This window comes from Mytilus galloprovincialis, chromosome 2 (genome assembly GCF_965363235.1).
Source record: "Mytilus galloprovincialis chromosome 2, xbMytGall1.hap1.1, whole genome shotgun sequence".
NCBI lineage: Eukaryota > Metazoa > Mollusca > Bivalvia > Mytilida > Mytilidae > Mytilus > Mytilus galloprovincialis.
The window spans coordinates 71,998,493-72,021,401 of record NC_134839.1 but is presented as its reverse complement, the minus strand read 5'-3'; positions in this window follow the sequence as shown (position 1 = coordinate 72,021,401).

The window sequence follows — 22,909 nt, the reverse complement described above, 5'->3', positions numbered from 1 at the left end:
ATTTTATATCACAAATTGTTAGCTGCGTCTACGTCTGTTTTGACGTTTTTGATTTCAATAACATAATCTGTGTATTATTGGTAATTTTAATATCAAGCCCGTAATTTCGTTACCACAAATTGCTTAAAATCTTTACTAAATTCCGTAATTGATAGACAGATTTAGTTTGTTTGTTTGACTGCATCTGTAGAAAACTTTGTTAAATCGGGATACCGCAAACTTATTTTTACAGATAGGCTGTTTATCGAGTGCGGAAGTTGACATACATATTGGTAAACTTATCGATTCTTTAATTAGCCTTATAATAACTACCGATTCAACATTGAAATTAGATCTTTGAATGTTGTTTTTATTTTTAAAAGTGCTTTAATTCCAGATTAAATAATATTGTTATATAAATATTCGCATTCACGGTTCTAAAATATATCGATACCTGTTATTTGACATTGCACACTGTCATTTATACTCTGACTGTTAATGACGTCTTTGTACTAAGTTCATTGAAAAAGAGGGACGAAAGATACCAAAGGGACAGTCAAACTCATAAATCTAAAACAAACTGACAACGCCATGGCTAAAAATGAAAAAGACAAACAAAAAACAGCACACATGACACAACATAGAAAACTAAAGAATAAACAACACGAAACCCCCAAAAAACTAGGGGTGATCTCAGGTGCTCCGGAAGGGTAAGCAGATCCTGCTCCACATGTGGCACCCGTCGTGTTGCTTATGGGATAACAAATCCGGTAAATAGTCTAATTCGGTAGGTCACATATATACACAGATATATACCCCGTATGCAGGTGCTGCTGCAATGTTGCTACTTAGAAATGGAAAGTTCACAATTGGAAAGCTGAAATCATCTCTTTTGTCGTAAAGTTTTGTTTTCAACCGACCCTCATTGTCAATTTCTAGATGTAAGTCAAGATATGAGGCCGACTTAACTGTATCTGTGGTATCCTTTATCTCCAGCTCGATTGGATAGATGAGTCCATCAAGCTTCTTGATAATATCAGTTTCAGAGAATTTTTTGTTGTTTGAATCAAAGTGGTCCTTTACAAAGTAGGATTTATCCCTCCCTAAGACAAGATACTTGTATCTACGTTGGCCATTCTTTTTTATAAAGCAACGCAATACCAACTCTTTCAATTTGTCTCTTAGTTTGGAATGTGGAATACTAGTGTAAAGTGTAGTAAAGTCAAATGTTTTAATACTGTTACAAGATGAAAGAGAGTTAGAATGTTGAATGTTAAAGGTGTTCTGATTGATATCCAACTTGAAGTTTCAGGTACCTGATTCTTTATATTAAATGTTATTGACTTTGAACTAGCTGTCAGTAACTTAGTAGTACTCTCAGAACTGTACTTGTGTCTTGTATGTTGTTGTAAAGCTCTTTTCATTTTTTTATATATAGTTTGATCATATTATAAGCTGTTTGGTTCGCTACTGACCCCGACGGATCCATAGAGGGTTATTAAAATCCATAGAATACAATTTACCTTCTATGCTCCGTAGGGGGTTAGTAGTTAGCCGTTTAAAGATTTTATCGCACGCTGGACTTTTTCGTTTGCGTTTCATTGAAAACAAAACATTGAAACACGAAAACATTAATAGAAGACGTCACCATTAATAGTAGATGTGACGTCATGAATTCCTATGAAATTTACCAAACCCTACGGATCCGTAGGGGATCACCTTGTGACGGCTATCAACAAATTAAAACGTGATAAGTTACCTGCTGTGCGATAAGATGGCCTGATGCACCACTGTTCCATGTTAGGTTGAGGTGTTAGCGCCCACAAATTTTTTTCACCCCGCCACATTCTGTATGTGCATGTCCTATGTCGGAAGCTTGTGATTCAGTGGTTGTTGTTTGTTACATCTTTGCATATTTGTTTTCGTTCATTGTTTTGTAAATAAATCAGGTCGTTAGTTTCTCATTTGAGTTGATTTATTTTTGTAAATTTGGGACCTAATATAGCTGACTATACATTTTGCTCTTTGTTGAAGGCTGTATAGTGATCTAAAGATGTTAACCTCTATGTCATTTACTCTCAGTTGCAGTATTGTCTCATGATTAATCTCGATTAAAATTTTATTTCTACAGGGTTTTGTGTAGGTATGAGGTAAAATGGGTTCTTCTGTATTAATTAAGATATGGAGGCACTATATTTTGAACACTATAATATAGGACGTGAGTTTATAATGCAAGTCCTCTTAAAACATATGTGTTGACTGTTTCGTCTACTTAATGAAAGGTAAACCATGTGTAACTATCTTAGTTGGCTTCAAGAATGTTGTAATTTAGATATAGATCTCTCTATGTTGGGAAAATCTTACAATTTCATATAACCAAAAATAGCAAGTTGTCAAACAAGTTTTAAACTGTATGAAGAGATCAAAAAGATACCTCGTTGACAAATTTAGTAATGCAATGTAAAAGGTAAAACCACATCGTCATCATTAATTTTGTCGTTCTTTCTTGATCATTTTCCTTGTATTTCATTAAATGATGTGTATATCTTAATAGTAATCAAAGGTACCAGAATTGTAATTTAATACGCCAGACGCGCGTTTCGTCTACATAAGACTCGTCAGTGACGCTCAGATCGAAACAGTTAAAAAGCCAAACAAATACAAAGTTGAAGAGCATTGAGGACCCAAAATTCCAAAAAGTTGTGCCATAAACGGCTAAGTAATCTACTCCTGGGGGGGGGGGGGTAAGAAAATCCTTTATTTTTGGAACATGTTTCGTTTAATTTTGTGTTGATATATTTATCTTATTTCAGCCTAATGCTAATTTTGAGCAAAAAAAAATGTACAAATAAATATGTTTAACGTAACATATTCAAGTTTTGTTAAATGAGTTGGTGATCTTCTTGTGTTTCTTACTGAAAGAAAAACTACTGATTACAAAAACTCATAATAATAAATTAACTGTTAAGAAAACTTTGTTTTTTTTAAATTTTAAAGCTTTTCCAGCTCAAGAATAGATCACCTTAGCCGTATTTGGCAAACCTTCTAGGAATTTTTGGCCTTCAATGCTCTTCAACTTCGTACTTTATTTGACCTTTTAAACATTTTTTTTATTCGAGCGTCACTGATGAGTCTTTTGTAATTGAAACGCGCGTCTATTGTACAATTTTAATCCTGGTATATATGATGAGTTTATTTACACATTGAGTATCTTGAAGGGGAATATAAATGTGTGTTGCTTTAACCAAGTGAACAATGTTTACGATCTCAGTGTTGTTTTTCTTTCTAAGATGTCATCTTACATTGATTGAAGAATGTTGATGTTTCCCTAGATGATGATTGATACGTATACAATGTGATCTATTTTTATTTTATTTTTTATTTTTTGTTGAACCCAGGGTTACATAAACGCGGTTTTTATGTATATTTGCCTGTCTAATATTGATGTATTTCAGATATTGACATTACCGTTTCAGACTTATATTCACCGAATTTATACTTCCACAATGTTGGAGATTATCTTACCTTGATAGGTAAATATTGAAATGTGATGCTTCTTATTTGTTAGTTGGTTTGTGGTTCAAAGCAATTTTGTCGACATCGTAAATTTTCATCTGAAAGAAAATTGTTGTTTGATGATATATTTAGTCTGTTTTGAGGTTTTATTTGTCATATGATACCGATTTCTTTTAAAAGAGCTTAAAACCACAAAGGCGTTGCAAGAACAGCTAAAAACTGTCTGTGCTAAACTTTGTCTAAAAAAGGTGAACCTTTACTTTTGTACAATTATGAAGTATATGATCTGGAAATATACACATTGTGACATTTAATTCATGCCATTGCAGAATACAAAGTAACCAAAAGCGAATTTAAAAATACCAACTGTTCATGACTTTTTTTATGATAGTAAAAATCCTGTTTTTCGTCAAAATTTAAGGTCGCTTAGTGACATTTGTGAAGGATTGATTTGTTTGAATTCGCTGTTGAAAGTGTTTCTGTGTGATGTCATATTTTAATAGCCATTGTCATTAGTCGTATAACATAGTCCAAACATGCAGAAAATTCGCCTGGAAAGTTAGAAAAACTAATTGTACAAGTTTATACGTGATTCTCGAACATGTTAACACGTTGAAAGTATCTAATTTAACCAGTCTCTTACCTTAACTTATTACATGTAACACATGGTAATTATTTTAATTATTTCAAATTTACATTTTTACAAACCAAGGTGTCTTGAGTGCATATACATAAATTTCCCTAAAAAGTTTTCAACTTTAAACGCTTGGTATACATTTTTCACAAAAAAAAGTGTCGTTTTTTTTTCTTTCTTGTCATGCATTTCATTTAAACACAATTTATTTTGTCCTTTTCCTATCTATTATATTTTAAAATGTACATTTGGATCCTCTTTAATATCTTAAAACAACTTCATTTTACATTGTTACTTTAATCCATTTTTCAACAAGAACGGCTGTTATTATTAAGGGTTCTACAGCGATAAGTTACATGCAAGAAGAATTGTATGTATAAAGGTGTGAGGTGTTTGAGACAAACTTTCAACTACAAAAACACATTATAGGCCACACCTGTGTGATACTCATTGTCTTGTGCATGACACGTGTAACTGGGTTTACCGTTATCGGTAACAAACATGTGACCATAAAACCACAAAAGGCCTACAGAGAACAGCTAGATGTGTTTGAACGAGTTACCAATTTCGTCTTAGTTCACATACAAAATTAACTAGAAATTCAAAGACAAATTACACTATTACACTTTTGCAAGTACCACAGCACTCGGATCTTGATTGTTGGTGTCATCGGGGACATAGTCCAGTTGATGAGGAAGACAAGAATGATACGGATCTTGCAAATAAGAAATTTATTTTTGAGTCGACAATCGTCAGATTTCAGGCTTGATACCAAAAGTTTTGTTTGAGATCATAACATGAAATGAGCTGTCATATTGACAGCAAATGGAGTTTTCTGTATTTGAAGGCACAACCGAGAAAATGAGATGCTTAATAAGATTTGCGCTAGATATAAACAAGCGTAAACTTTATTGTACATTCAAATATTGACAATTTAACGAACCTATGTTGAATTGCATATATTTTTAACATGTAAAATAAATGCATATTACATAATTCTACAGGATATGTAAACCAGTGAACATTTATATCCGCCAAGTTCGAAATTTTGTTATAAGATCTTTTTTGAAGAAGGGGATTTTTACCAAAAAAATGTTTGAAATTTTAGAATGGTACGAACAACTCCACGACGTCGTCCTTGCATGTAGACAATGCTACGTACAATGTATAATGTAATTTGTGTCGTTCAGTTATGTAATCATGTAATTCAATTGTAAATTTCAAGAAAATCGAACGGATAACAAAACAAAATTAACCAATGAAAAACCATGACACAGGGGCTCAACATGTGTGGATACAAAATAAATTATTGAAAAATAAATATTTTATGAAAATTGTCAGCAAAATACAATAAATTCGTAATAATCATTTAATACAAAGATGAGCAATAAATTTTCTCTCGGAAAAACGATTGAAACAGACATCTTTAAACTTGACTGCCACTGTTTGTACTTTCTTTTATAAAAAAAAAATAATGGCCAACGTAGCTTGTCTTATGGCGGGATGAATCGCACTTCGTTACAAATCACTTTTATTCAAACTAAATATTCCCTGAAACCGATATTATCAAGATAACATATTTGTTAAGTTTGTATAACGTGTTTTTAAACAAACAATATCCTCTTTTTGTCGACTTTTTTGTCTTTATTCGTATGAGGCTGGATTCATACAGGAACTTCTTAGGAAGAAAGTAAAAGAAATTACATTATCCGTTACCTTCACTTTCTGCTATTAAGATGATGTCCTCCCACTTCATAGTTCAAAGTTCGGTAAGTATGTTTAACACTTCTATCCCATCGAAGTTGAAACAAAGGATACAACAGTCTACCTACCTCATGTCTTGACCTACGTCTAAAAATCGACAATGAGGTTTGGTTAGAAACAAAACTGTAAGAAAATTGTGAACTTTCCATTTCTATGTAGCAACATTTCAGCAAGGCCTGTGTATATATCTCCAACTTGGTGTTGTATTTTAGGGCTAGTTTTTCCTATTAGGATTTCTTTGATAGAGGGTTGCTATCTACTAAACCAAAAGTTCAAAGAGTTGAAGTTGAAATTACCCCCGGTATCCCTTCGTTTATTTTACGGATGCCATCACAAACTTGTTGACCGTTATATAATATCTGTTTCACATGTGACGACGGATATGTTCCGATTGTCGTAGCTACGATCCCCCTTTTTCCCTAATGTGACATACCGAATTAGTCTGATCACCAGGTTCTTCCTTACATGAGCAAACCGGCTGGTGTCACATATGAAGCAGGACCTGCCTACTCTTCTGAGACACGTGAAATCACCCTTGGCCTTCGGTGGAGTTGGTGTTGTTCACTCCTTAGTTTCCTATGTGTGCTTTGTTTACTGCAGTATGTCTTTTTGGTCTTATTTTCTATTTTTGCCATGGTATTTTGGTTTGAATTTCCCTTTAGAGTATTTTATATAACTTCATCTTTTTATTGTATCTTAATTGATTAATTAATATATGACAGAAAATATATTCACCAGTACATCAAATTGTTAGGCAGTAGGTAAACAGGTCACCTGTGAGTCTTAACTATTTCGCTCTCCTAACATGAATCGCCTTTAACGTCTGCACTCTGATCGGACATGGCTGTGTTTTTACAAAAGTGGGTGGCACTGTCAACAAAATTGACTTCCTATCGTCATTTGCGACATTACCGGAAGTCCGAGTTGTCCAACTTAAAATATATATATATATATATATATAAGTTAAGAAATAATATGTACGTTAGGCGAGTTTTTAAAATTCTGGGTAACAAAATTGGTATACTTACATCTGCATTAGATATTTACAAAAAAAATTAGATATACATAGATTTATTTTTCTTGTGACAGGAGTTCAAGATGTACTTATTAATTATTTCAAAAGCGTTTTTACTTTATTTGTTTTTATATTTTCTTGACAAGGATGCGGTTGATAACAAAGATGAAACATTATGTAATTAGTTTAGTACTATTAGCCTACAGTCGAGTAGATCACCACCTACAATTATATGCATTTTAAAGAAGTCACGTGTATCATGTGATTTTATCTTTCATAGAATAAAAAAAATTCCGACATTCTTCCATGATTGACCTCGACCTTCATTTTACTGTATATGCAAATGTGTATACATAGTATTATAAGGATTTATATGTCACAATAACATTATCTTTTAATTTACGAAAGGAATGAGGATAACTTATTGTCCCTAATACATAAACTTCTTGTTTTTGGATATTAATATAAGATTTTAACAGACATAAGACAAAAACATTGTTACGTTCCTATAATCTGCCGATACCTTTATTTTTTTTTTTAGTTTGGTGTATACTTATTGATATATTAATTCTTCATCCATGATTATTGTGTTAGTTGTTATTTACTTTCAACTAGCTTTCAGTTGATGCGATTTCTCTCATATCTGTATCTTTGTGTCTTTTGTGTTTGTATTAGTTGATTTTGTCTTTGTATCGATCTTATGAGTAAAGCCATTTCTAACTGATTTTCATAGTATGCTCTTATGTCACAAGACTGTCCTAGTTTAAGTAAGAGTTGGCGCGCTGGCAAAAATGCCCGCCATATTCTGTATGTGCCTGTCTTTAGTCTGGAGCCTGTCGTTTTGTTGCTGTTCCGCGTAAGATTTTCGTTATTTTTTTAATTTTTTCATAAACCAGTCCTGTAGATTTCTCGTTTAAATTGTATCATATTGAGTCCTACTATAGCGTACTATGTAGAATGTATTTTGCTCAAGCCGTACGGTGAGTTACAGTTGCCAACTTCTTTGTAATTTTGTCTCTGATTGAGACATAGGTGTTTGCAATCAACTCACATCTTGTTATTTTCATATTTAAACTGGTGAAACAATGGTAATGAGACACCGTACAACAATACAATTATTCTCTTATTCTAGACCAGCTAGTACGATACCCGGTTGAAATCTCTAAACATTTCAACAAACACTACTAAAGAACCTGATATTAATATTAAAATACAACACAATCAAGAGAAGAGCACAACCAAACATGACTAACATGACCAATGAGCTTCCAAATTTTGATGAATAGTTTATAAACTATGAGTATAGAAATAGCAGTAATCGTCAGGCGTCAAAAATATACCCCTCTCTCTACCGATACTTTGATATATAAAAAATTACAGCAATTATTTGAACAGTATAGGAAGACCCGATCTTGAAACTGTAGTAAAAAATATGTTATGGGAAAACAAAAGAAACCAATTTAACTTATATTTTTAAACACTAGGCTTTATGTGTATTTTTCTTTTTCAGGAGGAGAATAAATTATCGATAGAAAATAATAACGGATTTCCAGAGGGGATCGACTGGGATGAAGTACGGGGAATTTAGACCACATTCTCTCCATTTTCCGGTGTCTTTTGCATGTATGTATGTCTTTTTTCCATTTATGTAGAAAATAGATATCAGTTGTATCGGATTAAGGGTAATGCGTTTAGGAACCGTGAAAGGTCTTCATGCTGACTGTTACAATGCATGTTCGTTTAAAAATTAACTGAGCATGTCGATCTAGTATAAAGCAGGGTACATTCATGTTCAGCAGTCACGAATGTATTATCCAATAAATCAAACAAAGAACATACATAAAAACTATTTTGATTAATTTGTGGTAACGAAATTCATGACTTTATTTTACTTTCTATTTATATAAAGACCCCTTACAACATCCTGTAGATGTTATTCAAGGATACTGTTTATTGTGAAGTGATGTCTGTGTACCTTCTTTTTTGTATATTAATTGTATTTCATTATGATTCTAAAAATAAATCATTGTCTTGAAAACATTTTGTCAGAGACTTAAAACCCATCAACCAAATCGGAAGTGTAATTACCATCCCTACATAGTACAAAAGGAGTAAAATTCAAACAAACCCACCACACAAAGTAACATCTTCGACGAATGACTGGTTGAAATTAATTCAAGGCTAAATCAATATTTCTAGTGTATGTTCATGGGTAGCTGAACGAAGAAATATAATAACTGAATATACATTGTCTATCAATAGTTTCACATGTAATTTAAATCATCGATTCAACATATGAGTACTTTATTTGACGTGGTTGCTGAATTGGTCTCATCTTCCTGACTAAGTTTTAGGTAGAAAAGGTGTTTTTATTGGGTTTTTTTTATATATCTGAAAATGACGACTCATCGCTATTTTGTCAGGCTTCATGTTGTGCAAAATTGTCAGAGTTTGTAAAGATTTAAATACCATTAAATCAATGTTGATATATATATATATATATATGGTAACAAAACGACCCGATAGAATTTCAAAATATAAAACGAGAAAATACGTCTTTCAATCAACTGTTAGAAAAAATGAACAAATTTGGAACCACGGGACGTGTTTTTGCACTATAAAACAAGAGGTGTTTACTGTGCATTGTCGTAGATAACCAGACTTATTTCCCTTGTATGGCTAAGTTTGTAAAAAGTATCAAATCAACCAAAACAGTCTTAATAATACTAATAGGACAAAATACATATGTTCCCCCAATTAGACAAAAGTCCTACAAATGAATTGCATTTCTTTCTAGAAATTTTCATTATATATTAAAGATCTATATTGACTTATTTCTGCTATTTTACCATCTTAGATTGCGTAAAGCACACACAAACTACCTTAATAACAGACAGGCTTATTCCACCATTAGATGGCATAATGTGCGTAAAAGACTATAATGAACATTATTATATCTCAACTATTTCTATTTTCCTGTTTCAAGGTTGTCGTCTGTAAAAAAAAAAAGGCGACTTAAAAGTAGATGTTGAAATCCAACTGGAAACTCATTAGTACAGTTTATAACTATACAAAAAAGAAATGTTTTATGACATTAATTTATGAACGCCTCAGTTCTGAGATATAAATACTATCATGTTAGTGACCCTCGTGATGTGTTTTTCCTCGGGTTATATTTGCATGACGTCAAACCACCAGAAATGATTTTTTTCTGTCATAATTGTCATAAATAATTAGCAAAAAATAAACAAAAAATGTAATAATAAATAACGAGAATCATACAAACTTCTCCACTTCTGAGAAAAGGAAGGTTAAACGCCTGTCAACATGTGAACGTTCCATAATAAATTATCTGGAAACTGGGTTATTATTGTATCCACCTGGATTAGTTCATTTATCAAAATGTTAATTAAAAGCATGTTGTATAAAAGAGAATGGGTTTTACCTTTTTTAGTTATTACAGTTAGGTATGTTTCAAGTAGTTTGTACATTTTTTTAAACTATTTTTGGTAATAATAATGATTTCTGCTTCTGTTTCTGTTGTCATTTTATCATTCGGTTTGTGTCACTAATAGTCCAGTAAATATGTAAAAATAAATGTAGAATTGAATGTAAAAACTCTAACATGAAAATAATTGAAATTTCCAATGAACTACTATTTACCTTTCGAATCCGACCTGGGAACCAGAATCTATACTTTCACATACTTGTACATACACAAAATTTCCGGAATCTTTAATTTGTTATTTCGGCCCAAAACACATTATAAATAAGACTGTAATTATTCAGTATTAGAAAATAGGTTAAAATGAGTGAGGAATCTGAAAATACATGATACAGTATAGATTATATAAAGGCAGTAGTAATATACCGCTATTCAAAAGTCAAAATTCGATTTTGAGAAAACAAATCTGGGTTACAAACTAAAACCGAGGAACACATCAACTATAAGAGGAAAACAACGAAACACTAAAGTTTACTATCAGAGTAACCAAATACTGGAAAAATGTAGCCAAAATGTTATAGGACAGATGGACGAATGGAAAGATGTTAACCAGTATTCTCCTTCTTTCAGAGAGGTGGTACAATTACTCGTAAGGTATGGAGAATCCCTTCAATTTTAGAGGGAAATGGTCTTTTGTAATTTATTAGTTCGTATAACCCTGTACCTTTTCCACAATTTATATGAAAAGATTCCCTCACCTTGAAAAATAGATTTATGCAACAAAATGCAACACAAGCAACGACCAAAAAAAACCAATGCGTTTTTATATATTATGAAGTAACTAAGCTTGAAATATGATCAACTGTTTACAAATAGATATTTCGTCATTAAAAATGATGCTATAAGGCAAAAATACGATTCTTTTTTTTTTTATTTTATTTAATTCGGAATTTTTTATTGATGTGAAAAATCTTCTTTTGTCATCTTAAATTACAAAAACCGATATTTGAACATAAAACTTGAAGCATAAACATTGTTTGTATAATATTTTGAATTCCTTTGCAGACTTTTGAAGACTTCATTGTCGTTTTCGAAATAAAGTGCTGAATTTTTTCAACAATTTTCTGCAACAATAAATGAGACTTCCTTATTCAATAACATTGTGCTTTATCACTTTTCGATTTGAACAGTTTCTGAATCCTATGCATTTGATTTGAACATTTATTGGATAATTTAAAATAATTCCTATTCATGATATTTAAGGACTAGGAAACATATACATTATTATCTATTGACTTTATCAACCTTGTTCGAAAAAAGACCAATGACGTAAGCATTATTCTTAATAATAGGATACACACTTCAAGACTTTCATATAAAAAAGGAAGACACAAAGGGATTGCGTATATTTTGTTCTATTTAAATCATAAAACTGCACTCGATCGTTAACGATTGTCAAAAGATATATATTTATCCCTTTCATTCCTCTTTATGATTGATTTATTGACGTAAAACATTTATACGTTCTAACCTTTTATTAGTTAATAAAATTATAAAGACTGTTTAGTAAATTATTGCTTTAAACAAAAAATATGAATGTATACCACTATCAGAATAAGATACAATATAAACAGCAGATAAAGACATAGGCAATGTTTTTAGTTTGATGTAAAGTAAAATTCAAGTACTCAATGAGTGAAATAACGACATGTATTACTTTCCAGGGTATATGTGATAAAGTAACCCCTTTATTTGCAGATAAACGATTTCCCGATACTTAAGTAAGCGGGAACATGGTTTATAGAGTATTTGTAATTGTCTTTGAACTAGCTCTCGGTCGCTGCGAGTACTCTTATTTCGATGTTGTGTGCGTATTGTTTGTCAACATAGTACCATCAAACTCAACCTATGTTTTCTATCCCAACTGTTGACAATAAGCACTGATTTTAGGTAGAATTCAAATAGATGTATGAAGATGTGGTATGGCTGCCAGATTGAAGCATGATTTCTTCAATTAACTACTTATAGTAAGCAACTTAGTAACCAAATATCTCCATTTTTTAAAGCTAATCAATTGATTGAGATCAGCAAAACATATACAAATGTGTCAACCAAAGTAGGCAAATGTCAGGAACAAGAGTACCCGACACCTGGTCTTACTCTTACTAAGAGGTCTAGAACCCAACACAGTTTATAAACTCTCACTATTTCAATGTGTAATTTGGCAGAAAAGATGCAAATTGGAATATTTAGCTTCCGATGACTGCGACTTTTCTACCTCAGGCATAGATTACCTTAGCTGGATTTGGCAAAACTTTTAGGAATTTTGGTCCTCAATGCTTTTCAACTTCGTACTTTATTTAGCCTTTTTAACTTTTTTGGATTCGAGCGTCACTGATGAGTCTTTTGCAGACGAAACGCGCGTCTGGCGTATATACAAAATTTAGTCCTGGTATCTTTGATGAGTTTATTTACAACCACTGGGTCGATGCCACTGCTGGTGGGGATTTATTTCCCCGAGGGTATCACCAGCCCAGTAGTCAGCACTTTTTGTGCTGACATGAATTATCATTGATATGGTTATATTTATATATTAAATTAACTGTTTACAAAATTTAGAATTTTTGAAATACTAAGGCTTTTCTACCTCAGGCATAGATTACCTTAGATGGATTTGGCAAAACTTTTAGGAATTTTGGTCCTCAATGTATGGCAAGCCGTTCTCGTCAAAACTATGTTTAAACCATTTTTCGAAAAATTTACACACTGAGAATTACAACAAAGCACACTGAGATTTTAAAACTTCAAAACGCACACTGAGAATTGAAAATTACACACTGAGAATTGAAAATTACACACTGAGAATTAAAAATTACACACTGAGATTTCATAAAGACGCACCGAGATTACAAAAATGAAAAATGCACACTGAGAATTGAAAATTACACACTGAGATTTCAAAAAGACACAATGAGAATAAATAAACTGAAAACACACACTGAGAATTTGAAATTACACACTGAGAATTTAAAATTACACACTGAGAATTTAAAATTACACACTGAGATTTGTGCGCACTTTTTATGCGCACATATCTAATTAGCATACTTAATCTGAATATATTACAAGCTTAAAACAACAAAGGGACAGAACTCGTTAGTCCTTCGATTTGGTCCCAAATTATTAATAAAAAAAAACTTTAGAAATACAAGAACAAGAAAAATACCCACTTACTCTTATTACAAAATATAACCAAATGGTGAAAAACTTGATTAAAATCATAAGAAAACATTGGAACAATCTGCAAAAGAATGCAGTGAAATTTTTACCCAAGTGTCTATTATAGCATATAAACGTAACAAAAATATAAAAGATTAACTAGCGAAACCAGGGAAACAGTTGGAACACTTTTGAAAAGGGACCAACGGTTTTAAGTAAAAAAAAAATCATCCCGATACACTGGTAGTAATGATCTGAATTATAGGCAACAAACTTATGAATATGAGCGATGTTAAGTCTTGAAATTTATTACGAATGTTGGTTGAAGGAATCGCATTTCATTATAATGACAAGAGTTCTTGAGATCAAGATATTAATCTGTTGAATTATTCATCTCCTGAATATTCATTAGTAATTTGCATATTAATCTCTGTGTGTATTTTTGAAATCTCAGCGTGTAATTAACAATTCTCAGTGTGTGTTTTTCAATTTATTTCATCTCAGTGTGTCTTTTTAAAATCTCAGTGTGTAATTTTGAATTCTCAGTGTGTGTTTTTTATTTTTTTAAATCTCAGTGTGTAATTTCGATTTCTCAGTGTGTTATTTTAGGTTTTTAAATCTCAGTGTGTATTTTTTTCGAAAAAAAAGGGTTTAAACATAGTTTTGACGAGAACGGCTTGCCATACTCAATGCTTTTCAACTTCGTACTTTATTTGGCCTTTTTAACTTTTTTGGATTCGAACGTCACTGATGAGTCTTTTGCAGACGAAACGCGCGTCTGGCGTATATACAAAATTTAGTCCTGGTATCTATGATGAGTTTATTTACAAATATTTTTAATTCGGCAATTTAGAAAAAAGTTAAGACACTTATATCAGGATTTGATTACCTAAGCCGTATTTGGCACAATGTTTTGGAATTGTGGGTCTTCAATGCTCTTCAACTTTGTTCTTCTTTGGCTTTATAACCAATTTGATCTGAGCGTCACTAATGAGTCTTATGTAGCTGAAACGCGCGTATGACGTGTTAAATTATAATCCTGGAACCTTTGATAACTAATAGAACCTGCCATCCTTTTCCAAACATAAATTCTCTTCAACAAAAATATACTTCATAGCAAATGGAAATAAAAGTAACAACAAACAATCAACTCTAAATATATTATCCAATCCGTTTATGTCAGATAGTATATCCGACATAACCTTCCAATCAACAGCAACATCAAGCATTAATTCACACTCATTTAACTGTTCATTTTTTTCAGTTCTGATGTTCCGATTAACCTCATCAACGAACTTACAAAAAAACAAGTCAGTACCAAAGAAACATTTAAGAATTAAAATTTTCAACTGTCAAAGTCTCGTATACTAAACACAAAAGTTAACTCAACTTAACCATATATTTTCATAGGCAAAGAACTATAACGAGATTCAAACATCAAAGCAAGCGAGATAATCCATGATTACCTTAACTATGATAAAGAACATAGTGATCGCAAAAAAAGACATTCATGGAGGAATGATTATTGCTGCTAAAAATCATTACAGATACTTAAAGCAAAGACATAGAATTGATGACTGGATAAATACATATAGAAGGGGAAAACAAAATACTCGTATGTGCTTTCTATCGCCCTCGTGATAATAGTTATCAAAGGTACCAGGATTATAACCTGATAAAACTGACGACCAATACCTGTACAAAACGAAGATTGAAATTAAAAAAAACCATCAGAATGAAAAAAAACAGAACCATCATTTCTTAATTGGGGCTACCTCAAACTGTCAGACATTAATTGGTCAGAAAAACAATAGCAATCAGACAATATCTGATAAGGACCGACCAAACTTTCTTGTAGATCATAGCTGACAATGGATTGGAACAAATTGTCGACTCAACAGCAAAGACAACACTCTTGAATATATGATTTAAAAGTTACCTCTTATACAAAATTTAAACTACGATACATACCATTACCGTCGATGGAACAACCCATAGCATGCAGACAATATCCAATAAGGACCGACTAAACTTTCCTTAAAATTCAAGCTGACAAAGGATTGGAACAATTTATTTATACTCAATAGCAAAGACAGCACTCTAGACTTGATACTTACCTTTTATACAAAATTTAATCTACGATACATACCATTTAGGTCAATAGGAAAAACCCTAGCCAGCAGATAATATTTATAAGGACCGACCGAACTTTCTTGAAGATTGTAGCTGACAATGGATTGGAACAAACAAATTGTAGACTGAACAACAAAGACAACACAATATATAGACTTAATATTTATCTCTTATACAAAATTTACTCTACGATGTCTAAATCTAAAACCCGGGTGAAAATACAAATCACAAGTTACTCAGCTCAATTTTTAAAATTGAAGTTTGAAATGTTCGTCAGTATTGGTTTCTTGTTGGGTTTTTTATTGGATATGGCGAATAGGTTTTTTGATGTATGTGTTAGGCAAATTTCGATTTCATATTTCAATCTTCACTACGCATTTGCTATTATTTTACACTTAAATATCATGTTCATAGTGAAATTTTAAAATATTAAGCACATTAATTAAGCAAATAAGAATACACTTTTGTTTTGTAGTTAGGGGTTACCGTTCTTTCAAACAAATTCATATAATTGAGGAAACCATTATGAATAAACTCATTATAGATACCAGGGGCCGTGTCAATGAAAGTGTCCTAGGATATGTCCTAAGATAGGTCTTAGGACATTATTGAGGATGGTCTTAGGACGTGTCTGAGACATGTCTTAGGATGTAAAACAAAGCTGTCCTAAGACAGTCCTAACTACGATGGTCCTATGACCATCCTAACATTTATTTATTTGAAAAAAAATATGTAGAAAATTCAATGACATATATTTTGTTGTATTTACTATATGTGTAAAGGAAGGGAGGATGACTCTTTTTTTTATGGAAAACAAGTTACGCAAAATATTTTTTTAACGTAACACTAGTAGATACGTTATTATACACGATACAAAAATATAAAAAAAATTGCATACAACAAAACTAAATAGTCACACAACTTTTTTATATGAGATATTCGTGCTACAATTTATGGTTAGTATGTAAATTAGTTTTGTCTTTTGGTCCCCTCGATTTCATGACATGTATTGAATAAGAATTAAGTAGAAGGAAGTAATTTTTCCCCCATATTTACATTAACATTGCACCGTTTGGTTAGTTGCAAAAAAATGTTACTCATGATGATAGTATTTTTAAGGCAAAAAGGACAGCACCATTTATTCTATATAAATGTATGAGCGTAACGATATTACATACTTTTTGGAGAGTTACTATTGATGTCCATTTCATATAATTTGTGTACAGAAAAGCAATTTTAATTTACAGTACAGTACTTCACCAAATGACAAGTCGGCAATACCTCAATGTATTTAGATATGTACATTAAGTTAGTTCAAGCACACCAACACACATTTCTTGTAATATGCTTATTATTCCAAAAAATCAAACTAAATACTATGATTGCTTTTTTTTTAAATCTGGAAGTATTTTAAATATCAAATTTGTCTACAAATTGAAAATAATGTTACACATTTGAATCTTTAACAAATATTGAAAATTTTTGTTTAATTAGTTTATTTTTTATAACATCATAATAGTTTAGTATTGTATTAGTATTTTTATTAATGAATTTATTCCATATTTGTTGTTTTTATTTCGTTTTAGGACATCGTAACTTTAGGCTGATCCTAAGACACCTATTTATATATCCTAACTTTGTGACCAAATTTAGGACATATCTTATTTTAGGACACCTTCGTTAACCTGACTTAGGACTAAGACATGTCCTAAGACCATCCTAAGACATGTCCTAGTCCTAGGACAGTTTCGTTGACACGGCCCCAGGATTGCAATTTTGTATTTTCGCCACACGCGCGTTTCGTCTACAAAACTCATCAGTGACGCTCTTATCAATAAAAGATAAAAGGCCAAATGAGGTACAAAGTTGAAGTGGATTGAGAACCAAAAATTCATAAGATTTGCCAAATACAGCTAAGGTAGTCTATTTCTGAGGGAGAAAAGCCTTTGTAGTTCAAAAATTCAAAGCTTTGTAAACAGTAAATTTATAATTATAACCATATCAATAACATGTCAACACAAAAGTGCTGACTACTGGACTGGTGATGAAATTATTGATATGTGTATTTACTATATATAGGGCGTCTCTAAAATTCGCTGGGGTCACATCAATCCCAACCTCTATTTCTTTAAGAGGGATAAAAGGATGGGACTCTATTTCTAAATTTAAGAAAGAATTAAAAAACGATAGTCTATTATGTAAAATTGAAACGTTTTATTTGTACGGACCAAGGAAATTAAATATAATCTTAACGCAATTGCGATGTTCCGCTTCATTCTTAAACAATGACCTATTTAGAGCTAATATTATAGATGATCCTTCTTGCCATTGTGGGTCCGATATTGAGGATGTCTACCATTACTTCTTCGTTTGCCCAAAATACACATTATGTAGAAAAACCTTACTCCATAACCTTAACTGGCTATCTGAAAACTTTGTTTTAGATACAAAACTATTAATTTGCGGACACTTGGAACTTTCGAACGAACAAAATATTCAAATTTTCAAACATGTTCAAAATTTCATAAAAAGGTCAACAGATTTCTTATACCTTGATAGAGCGTTATTATTACTGACACGGAACGTCATCATTGTCATCAATTCACAAGTCATCGTCACAGAATTATACGACTTTTCAAACTTTCTTTTTCTCTTTTTACTTTCTATCCTCTTTGTTCACCTATCAAAGCTAGTATTATATTGCATAAATTGTTTGTTTTATATACATGTCCATTATATTATACTATTATTGTAACTTTATATTGTATTATGGAGAAGACTTCATAAGTATGATTTACTTGTGTCTAATCCATTTTGCTTTAATTCAGCAAATAAAATATGTTTAAACTAAAAGGATGGGATTGATTTTGGGAGTTACAGCCTTCACCATTGAAGGTGATGCAAAACCAGTTGCAGTTGCTCACATGGGATATGCGAGTAAAAAAACCATTGGTACCCATTTACAAACTTTAACCAGGTGCTCCGCAGGGCGCAGCTTTATACGACCGCAGAGGTCGAACCCTGAACAGTTGGGGCAAGTATGGACAAAACATTCAAACGTGATACAGCTCTGAATTTGGATTGTGATCAAATTTTTGACATTACATGGTTTTTTTTTACACAAAACAAATGTCAAGTTTTACAAATCAATTAAAGATTTCTTCTTCAAACTTTTTAAATCTAAAATTAAATAGTTGACACAGCATAGGTTTCTGACACAGAATGAATGTGGTCTAATGAACTTAAAAGTTTTTTTTGCCTTTGAGCAATTCACTATGCTGTTCAATATTAATCCTCTCAAAAAAATGTTTGAAGAAATTTTCTTTTTATTTATGAAATCTGAAATGAGAAAAATTTAAACCCCCCCCCCCCCCACTTTTTTTCACATCCCCGTTTCCCTTTTTCCAAAACTGATATCAATTCAAATTTCTAATGGAGTTTGCAACAATAACTACTCTTTTAAATACATCATAAAATATTAAAATGTAAAATAAAGTGCTTGTTATCACTGAATGGTAAAGATTGGTTGGTAGTAAAAGTGAATATACATTGTTTATTGTATAAAACAATAAAAAAAACTTCATCAGCAACATTTTATATTGGCAAATTTCCAATGAAGTTATTTATATAAAGTTATTGGCAAATAAAAATAGAAAATGACATCATAGTCATGTCTGGCAAATGTCCAACATACATTATCTAAAAACATTTTAGATAAGATAAGGAAAAAAAGCTTCATCAGCAACATTTTATATTGGTAAATTTCCAATGAAGTTATTTACATAAAGTTATTGGCAAATAAAAATAGAAAATGACATCATAGTCATGTCTGGCAAATTTCCAACATATATTATCAACTACTATTCTATACAAAGAAAGATAACTCCAATTGAAAATTAATTGCTATTGCACAATATTGTGCAATTAGATATTTCTTGCTATTGTGCAATACTGTGCAATTGAAAATTTCTTGCTATTGCACAATACTTGATATGGAATCCTGATTTGGACCAACTTGAAAACTGGGCCCATAATCAAAAATCATATTTAGATAAAGCATATCAAATAAGCCCAAGAATTTAATTTTTGTTAAAATCAAACTTAGTTTAATTTTGGACCCTTTGGACCTTAATGTAGACCAATTTGAAAACTGGACCAAAAATTAAGAATCTACATACACAGTTAGATTTGGCATATCAAAGAACCCATTTATTCAATTTTTGATGAAATCAAACAAAGTTTAATTTTGGACCCCCATTTGGACCAACTTGAAAACTAGGCCAATAATTAAAAATCTAAGTACATTTTTAAATTCAGCATATCAAAGAACCCCAAGGATTCAATTTTTGTTAAAATCAAACTAAGTTTAATTTTGGACCCTTTGGACCTTAATGTAGACCAATTTGAAAACGGGACCAAAAATTAAGAATCTACATACATAGTTAGATTCAGCATATCAAAGAACCCCAATTATTCAATTTTTGATGAAATCACACAAAGTTCAATTTTGGACCCTTTGGGCCCCTTATTCCTAAACTGTTAGGACCAAAACTCCCAAAATCAAACCCAACCTTCCTTTTATGGTCATAAACCTTATACTAAAGTTATGGTGCAAAAACCAAAAATAATGCTTATTTGGGCCCCTTTTTGGCCCCTAATTCATAAACTGTTGTGACCTCAACTCCAAAAATCAACCCCAACCTTCCTTTTGTGGTCATAAACCTTGTGTTAAAATTTCATTGATTTCTATTTACTTATACTAAAGTTATTGTGCGAAAACCAAGAATAATGCTTATTTGGGCCCTTTTTTGGCCCTTAATTCCTAAACTGTTGGAATCAAAACTCCCAAAATCAATCCCAACCTTCCTTTTGTGGTCATAAACCTTGTGTCAAAATTTCATAGATTTCTATTCACTTTTACTAAAGTTAGAGTGCGAAAACTAAAAGTATTCGGACGACGACGACGACGACGACGCAGACGACGACGACGACGCCAACGTGATAGCAATATACGACCAAAAAATTAAAATTTTTGCGGTCGTATAAAAAGTCAAAGTGATTGAAATCACTCATGGATTGATTGATTGTTGGTTGCTTAACGTCCAGTGGCAAATATTTCATGCATATTCAGGATGAGAACAAGTTCACAATAAATACAATAGGTAGGTTGATACGATAGAGGCCATCCGGGATGATGGTCGGGGAAATTTGGACTACCACTGGAAAATGAGGGTATTTTGGACCCCTCAAAAGAGTTGTTGCAAGGGTTCTTAACGTGCAAAAAGCGTGGCACTCTCTTTACACGAGGCATCGAATTTAACGTCCCTTTCTGACCAGAGGTGACTGCGAACTTGATACATCCGCACAGCCAAACGGACGCTCCACTTCGGCAAGCGTTTTATTGTCGGTCGGGAGAAGACCAAGTGACCATATTTCTATACCCCAGTCACCCTTGGGGGGGGGGGGGGGGGGGGGGGGGGCAATCACTCATGGAAAGATTACAAGAGTAGTTGAAAAATTTCTTATTAAGGTATGGTGGGGGAAAATGAACATTAATAAAGCACTATTGCTGAAAATTGCATTATCAGCAGGTCTTTAGAAGGAAAGTGTTTTTCCAGTATGAGAATAAAATGAGCTCATTTAATAACAATTGCAAATCAAAAAATCTTCTTGTAAATGCTTCCATATATCATTGTAAGACATAAAATCTAGACTAACAGCTAAGAACTTTTAAAGTGACAACAAAAATAATCTAAATATGTTGTTTTGTGGCATTTTGTAAGTTAAAACATAGGTTATATGGCATTGAAGAATAAAAGAGAGTAAAAGTAGAGTGCCTTTTGATCAATTTTTAAAGTATTTCTCAAAAAAGGGCATTGAAAATGTACTTTTTTTTATCGTAAACAAATTAAAAAACTATTTTATTAAAATGTGAATTCTTTCTTGATTGCAAAAATATATATGCACTTCTAATAAAAATCTAAATAACTAAAATAGACATAATAATTGATGGGGAATAAATTAATAAACAATGGGTTGTTTTAATTAAAAATTTTAAAATTCTAAAACTGTTTCAAGCCAATTCCTGATGATAAAAAAAATAAGTGAACTAATCTAAAATGTTGATTAATTACAGATGATTATGGAAATTTGTCAAGTAAATTATAGGCCTTACTTGAATAGCTTTCATATATTCATATTTATATTAATATTTCATTTTTTTTTAAAAGATCTTGTTAATCCATTCATCATTTATCTTTCAGATATAATTTACAGAATCATTTTATGTATTGTAGATCAAAAGTAATAGGCAATAAATAAATCTATCATCTTTATATGTATCAAACATCTTATATACATTTGTGAATTCAATTATGAGGTCAAATATTTGTATATATATATTGAAGTTGTATATGGAAGGTTCTAATTATGTAAGACTGAGGTTGATAAGTAATGTGGTCAATTTGATTTACAGTTTAGGAGGTGAGGCATTGTAATTAAAGGTCCACCTTGTTTCTGATTGTTTGGTGATAATGACAGTTGTCAATCATTATAGTATTATATCAATACCCAATTACCTAACCAAAATTATATAAAAAAAAGCCTGCACATCAACACACCTTAGTTACATACATTCTTGGATGAACTGCTCCAAAAAAATGTCAGTTCATATGTGTATTATGTGCACATACATGAGAACTATAGGAAACTATATTTCAGTGTGAATTCATTTAGTAACAGTAGCTAACCTGTCGTTTTGTTAGGGAGGCCAGTGCCTTAGTAAAGATTTAGAACAAGTTCTAATCTTTCCAAAAATGATTCTTGTGTATTTTAATTATTTTTATCATTTGTTTTAGGGTTCATTTCATGGAATGCTAGATTTGGTTTGAAGTTAACCACTAGTTTGACTAATTTGGTAGTCTTTGGTGGCATGTTCGCCTGTAGAATGGATGGTGCTGGGATTTGTAATACAAACAAGGTCGAGCAGATGTCTCCACTCATCGAATATCTAAATATCATAAACGACAATATCTCGAAAAGTTTGAAGCTCTTGCAACAATATGTACATCTGATGGATGTTATTTGGGGGTTTATATAAAAGATTTTGAATTGAAAGTTCAAATAGTTTGCCTTATCATACAAATTTGCACTGCTAGTAAGCATATTTTTTCTTCAATAATAAAATAAAGAATATAAAATTTCA